The 6,000-nt window shown below is 46.7% G+C and overlaps 1 pseudogene; it reads right to left on the minus strand.

Annotated features, from left to right (window-relative positions):
• Positions 1 to 2,087: 2,087 nt before the first annotated feature.
• On the minus strand, positions 2,088 to 5,322 carry LOC118653531 (annotated as a pseudogene).
• Positions 5,323 to 6,000: the final 678 nt, after the last annotated feature.

The raw sequence follows: 6,000 nt of genomic DNA on the forward strand, positions 1-6,000 counted from the left end.
AAAACAGCCATAACCCCTCATCCAGGATGGCCTGGCACCCCAGTGGGGACCCCTACCGTAAAGGGGGTGCAGGCAGCCTTAAAACAGCCATCAGCCCCTCATCCAGGCTGGCTAGGTACCCCAGTAGGGACCCCCACCCTGATCAGAGACACCATTCAGGGCAAACCAGCCGGCGGCCCCCCCCCCCATGCACTAGGCCTCTATCCTATATAGTAAAAGGGTAATATGCAAACTGACCCTAACAGCAGAAAGATTGGGAATGACTGGTCACTATGACACACGCTGACCACCAGGGGGCAGACGCTCAATGCAGGAGCTGCCCTCTGGTGGTCAGGGTGCTCTCACATGGGAGGAGCTCTGTTCAGCCACAAGCCAGGCTGATGGCTGCCAGTACAGCAGTGGTGGTGGGAGCCTCTCCTGCCTCCTCAGCAGCGCTAAGGATGTCCGACTGCAGCTTAGGCCTGCTCCCCACTGGCAAGTGGACATCCCCCGAGGGCTGCCAGGCTGCCAGAGGATTGTCTGATTGCCAGCTTAGGCCCAATCCCCTGGGGAGCAGGCCTCAGCCAGCTGATGGTCATCCCCCGAGGGGTCCCAGACTGTGAGAGGGCACAAGCCGGGCTTAGGGACCTCCCCCCCGCCCCCTGAGTGCACAAATTTTTGTGCACCGGGCCTCTAGTCCTAATTAAAGGGTAATATGCAAATTCATCATCACTCTGTCACAAAGATGGCGGAGCCCATAGCGGCCAGGGTGGGATGCTGGCAGCATTGCCCCAGCGATGGGAGCCCAGTGTCCCACGCCCCAGCCACACAGAGGGAGGGAGGGGCCTCTGGCCAGAGGCCAGGGCACGGGACGCTGGCGTCGTTGCAGGCCAAGCTGAGGGACCCTCCCACTCTTATCCATGCACGGATTTCATGCACCGGCCCTCTAGTTTGAAATAAAAAAGAGAAGCCCTGGCCAGTTTGGCTCAGTGGATAGAGCGTCGGCCTGTGGACTGAAGGGTCCTGGGTTCGATTCCGGTCAAGGGCATGTACCTTGGTTGCGGGCACATCCCCAGTAGGAGGTGTGCAGGAGGCAGCTGATCGATGTTTCTCTCTCATCGATGTTTCTCTCTATTCCTCTCCCTTCCTCTCTGTGAAAAATCAATAAAATATATTTTTTAAAAAAAGAAAGAAATAAAAAAGAGAAGAAAGAAAAAAACTTTCAATCTGCTATTTATGGAGCTTGCTAGATTTTGTTCCTATGTTGTTGAATCTGTCCCCTTGGTGTGTTGGTCCTGGACCTCCTAAGAGGTGTCCAGTATAAGGCAATGTGTGTTGCTGTCCCTGTGTGGCCTCTGAAACATGGTAGGGTGGAGCCTTAAGTATTCCAGTGGGCCTCTGACCCAGAGGCTGGGTCTTTCTCAGATCTCTTATCTTGAATGTCCTTGTTCTGAATTGCTATCCCTTCCCCCACGGCACTGGGCAATGCAGGTTGTCTGGGTCCCTCTCCCTGTCTTTTTCTGTCTTCTCTCTGCAGTCCCCACTCACAATATTTTAAATCAGCTATTTTTCAATTGGCTTCTCAAGCTGAATGTTCTGCAGTTTAGCTGCAAATCTGGTCTAGTGCTGGGAGCAAGCTGACAATGGGGCTTCCCTAGTGTGCAGCCATCTTGGAATTGAGCCTATAACTGTATAATTTAAAAGTTTTAACATATTTGCATAGTTGTGTCTCCACTATATAATTTTAGTATGCATTTTTTCATCCCAAGTAGAAATGCCATATCATGTATCAAACAACCCCTCTAACCCTTTCTTCCTCTCCCAATCCATCAGAAGCACTAATAGTTTTTGTTCCATGGATTTGCCTATTCTGGACATATCACATAAATGAAATAATACAGTATGTGATCTTTTTTCCTTTTATTTTTATTTTTGATGCTATTATAGATGTCCCCATTTTACTCCCCTTTGCCACCTTCCACCCAGCCCCAGTTCCCCCTTCCCTCTGACCATCACTACACTGTGACTCCTTTCAATTATCTTAACATTTTTAATGTTCATCCATGGTACAATATGTTAGTATTTTATTTTTATAACTGGATAATATTCTAATGTATGATTATACCACATCTATTTAGGAATTTATCTGTATGTATCTTGAGGTGGGTCCACAGGATTCTGGGATCACTAAAAACCTTGCTACAGAAATCACACTTGTGGGGCTTCATACCTATGTGACCCTAGAAGTGGATATGAAGTTTGGAAGGAGAGATAAAAACTCCAGGGCACATTGAGCACTTCCACTTTCTTTCTTTGCTGAGTAGGCCTGTGGCCCTGGTTAGGAAGATGGTTATGGATGTGGCTGTCAGGTGGGCTTTGAATTCTGTATAAGAACTGCACTCTTTGCCACAGTTACATCTGGGTGTTCAGGAACACAAATCTGCTGAACATAATCCTGGTTGTAATATAAAAGCAGTTCCCTTTCAGGAGGAATATCTTGTGAGGTACAGAAATAAATTATTTCATCATGAGTATAAGCCACCAAACTCTGCTCTTCCCAGTTACTGGCTTTGCACAAACATTATCCAATTACATTCATTTTTATCAGTTGTAACAATGCAGAATTCTAGGATACCATTGTGGTATAACTTCCAAATATGTTTATCTTGTCCATTCTGTTACTTTCATGGAGTTACTTTGGTGGCCAATGAGAGGCCCAAAGCAAGTCCACACAGGAATGGTTTCGCCAGTCCACAAAAAAAATTTGCTTCCACAATTGAGTGGTTGAGAACAAGGTGCTTTGGGAGAGAAAGCCTCACTCTGCTCTCTACTGGAGTGTCAGGCACAGAAGTCACTGGTCCGTGATCAGGGCAGTCTGAGGAATAGGCTCAGTCACAGAATGTGCACCAAATTGTGAACAAGGTTGCCATATTTTCCTTGTTTGCATTGGATTCTTCCATTTGTAGTGAAGGTGGTACAAAATAAAGACTGTTTAAAGATACATCTGTTACAGTATTCCAGGGCAGGAGGAATAGGGAAGCTGAGACAGGAAAGTTAAAACAAGGCCAAACAGTGTGGGCAATTTGCAATCATCTTGTAACTAACAAGCCATTATCTTCCCCAGCCAAGGACAAGAGAGCAAATGGTTTAAAAACCCCCCTAATGAGAGAATGAAGGAAGGGAGGGGGAAAGGGGGAAAGGAAAAAAAAGGGCAGTTTTATTCCCTAAGTCAGTGGTTCTCAACCTTGGCTGCACATTAGAATCACCTGAGAATCTTTATAAAATCCTGATTTCTGGGCCTCATCCTCCGGAAATTCTGTTTCTTTGTTATGGGGTGGGGCCACAACATTAGTAACAAAGAAACAGAATTCCCGGAGGATGAGGCCCAGAAATCAGGATTTTAAAGGTGATTCTAATGTGCAGCCAAAGTTGAGAACCCCTGCCCTAAGCAGAGAAGCCAGGAGTCTCAAGGCTTGGCAAGACAAAGTTGCCAGGTGCTTCTCATGAATTCTGGGAAGGCCACAACAAAGTAAAAAAAGGTACCTTGGAAGTTAATCTGTACCAAAATAGTCAGCAAAGGAGTTTTAAAATCTATAGACAGGACTGTATATAATGCTTCCAACCCCCACCCAACCTGCTCTTCATATTAGCTGGGAGCCCATCTGTGCTTCATAAGCCAGATGTATAGGTTTGCTTGCTTTTCTTTTTCAATAAAAGTGCATGCTTTAATTGCTTTAATAAGTTGGCTTTTTTTGGCCTGGCTAGTGTGGCTCAGTGGATAGAGTGTCAGCCTGTGGATCAAAGAACCCTAGGTTCGATACTGGTCAAGGGCAAACACTTGAGTTGCAGACTCCTCTCCTGCCTTGGGTTTGGTCAGTGTCCATGCAGGAGGCTACGAATCAATGTGTTTCTTTCACATTGTCATTTCTCTCTGTCTTTCCCTCTCTCTTCCACTTTCTAAAAATCAATGGAAAAATATCCTTGGGTGAGGATTAAAAAAAATAAGTTGGATTTTTACAACGCAGTCAAGGTCTCTTGTATAATTCATTTACAGTGGGGCCTTGACTTACCAGTTTAATTCGTTCCAAGACCGAGCTCATTAAGGAGCTTGTTAAGGAGCTCGTTAACTCAAATTACTCTATTGACTCAATGCAAAAAATCGGCCGAGAGACAGCTGGTATCTCAAAAAACTCGTTAGTCGGGACACTCGTAAGTCAAGGCCCCACTGTATATGAAAAGACAAGAATCGAAGTTGGGGATACTACCCTCCCACTGATTCAGGGAGCTGTTGGGCAACACCTCTCTGGTGTCAGTGAGAGGTGCCTATAACACATCTACTTGACCTGTTCCCATAGAAACCCTCCTGAGTGATGGAGGAGATAGCCACAGGTTCTAGGCATAGGTCAACTTCATGTTGGGAAACAGATTCTAAGGAGGTAATGTTGTGTTAGGTAGAGACAGCCATGCTTACAGAGTTGGTACTTGTGACCATGCTGTGAATGGAGTCACTGAGGGCACAGACATTCACTTGACCCAACTTGCATTGTGTGCTGCCTCCATGACCACAAGAAGTTCCAGGCCATTCCCGTGAATGGGTATCACACCACCATGCCCTACACTATCGGCAGCAAGGTTCTTGCTCATATAATCCACAGACAGAGAGGTTCATGACTTCTGGAGCCATTTGGGATTTGAGAATGCCCACCTGCAACACCATCCATTTTAAGCTCCTCTGCCATTCCATCTGTAGAGATGAGGCTGATAACCCTAGAGATGTTCTCCACAGTGATTTTTGTGTCCAAGGCTACCTCATGGATGAAAAGTGTGGGCACTGTGTATGTTCACAGAGCGAGAGTCTATTGAAACAATGCCTTGTTCTAATCCAACATTTCCATTGGACCGATAGGGATCTAGTGCTGAAGTATTATCGGTGATAGATAATGCTATATCAACATCAACATTTATAGAGTTGAGGTGGATGTACTGAGGAGGTGGTCTGTCAGCTAAATAAGATAAAATGCCAGGTAGAATGGCTCAGAAGTAACTGCTCTCCAGGTGGGAATAAGGTGGTGGAGGTAGGGTGTAGTTTCTTTTGAGTAACCCACACAACACCCCTCGATCACCATACACATTGGGAGCATCAGAAACAATGCAGATGGCAGAGCTCAGGGAGGGACCCAGGTTTGTAACTGCCACTGGCTGGCCTGAGGCAGGGATGGCATTGTGAGTGGGTGAGGCAGAAAAACCCAGGTGACTCCCTGATGCTGGCAAGGTGCTGCTCACAGAGGATGATGTCAATCGCTCCACCCTCACTGGTCTCAGGTTCATTTCATTCATCCTGTGATGTATCTGCTTGGGGCAAAGTACCAGAGAAAAGAGCACATGGGTGGCCCAGAAGCAGCATCAGGTTTTGCTTTACGGGGTCACACGCTACTGAATCTTGCCTGCAACCAATGCACAAACGCAGCCACTCATCCCTAGGCCACAACAGGCTTTCAAACTTCTCAGGGCCAGTAGCCATTCACGCGTTGTGAGATGGGACATGCAGGGGGACACCCAGGGCTTTTTGAGAGGGGGGCTGTCCAAGCTCCCAGCCACATGGGGGTCTGGGGAGGCTTGAGCTCCTGCCATGCCACTTTGTTCCTCATCCAGGTTGAGATCGCCCCTGGGGATTCTCTAGGCCCTCTGGAACCCCCCTCTCCCCTCCCCCCACGCGCCAGGGGCCTCTCCTCTAAAGTTTCCTGCCTGGCCCAACCCTCCTGTACCACAGTTTTCTGTTGTTGTTTTTTAACCACTTATTTGTTGATGAGCACTTAGGTGCTTTCATAACTTGGCTATTATAAATAATGCTGAAATGAACTTTGGTGCACATTTTCTTTTGAATTAGTATGTTGGGTTTCTTCAGATATATACCCAGAAGTGGGATTCCTGAATAATAAGGTGGTTCCATTTAAAAATTTTGAAGAGCCTTCATACTGATTTCCATAGTGGCTGTACCAGACTGATTCCCATCAAAAGTGC

The sequence above is a fragment of the Myotis myotis genome, unplaced genomic scaffold (genome assembly GCF_014108235.1).
Source record: "Myotis myotis isolate mMyoMyo1 unplaced genomic scaffold, mMyoMyo1.p scaffold_m19_p_4, whole genome shotgun sequence".
Taxonomy (NCBI): Eukaryota; Metazoa; Chordata; class Mammalia; order Chiroptera; family Vespertilionidae; genus Myotis; species Myotis myotis.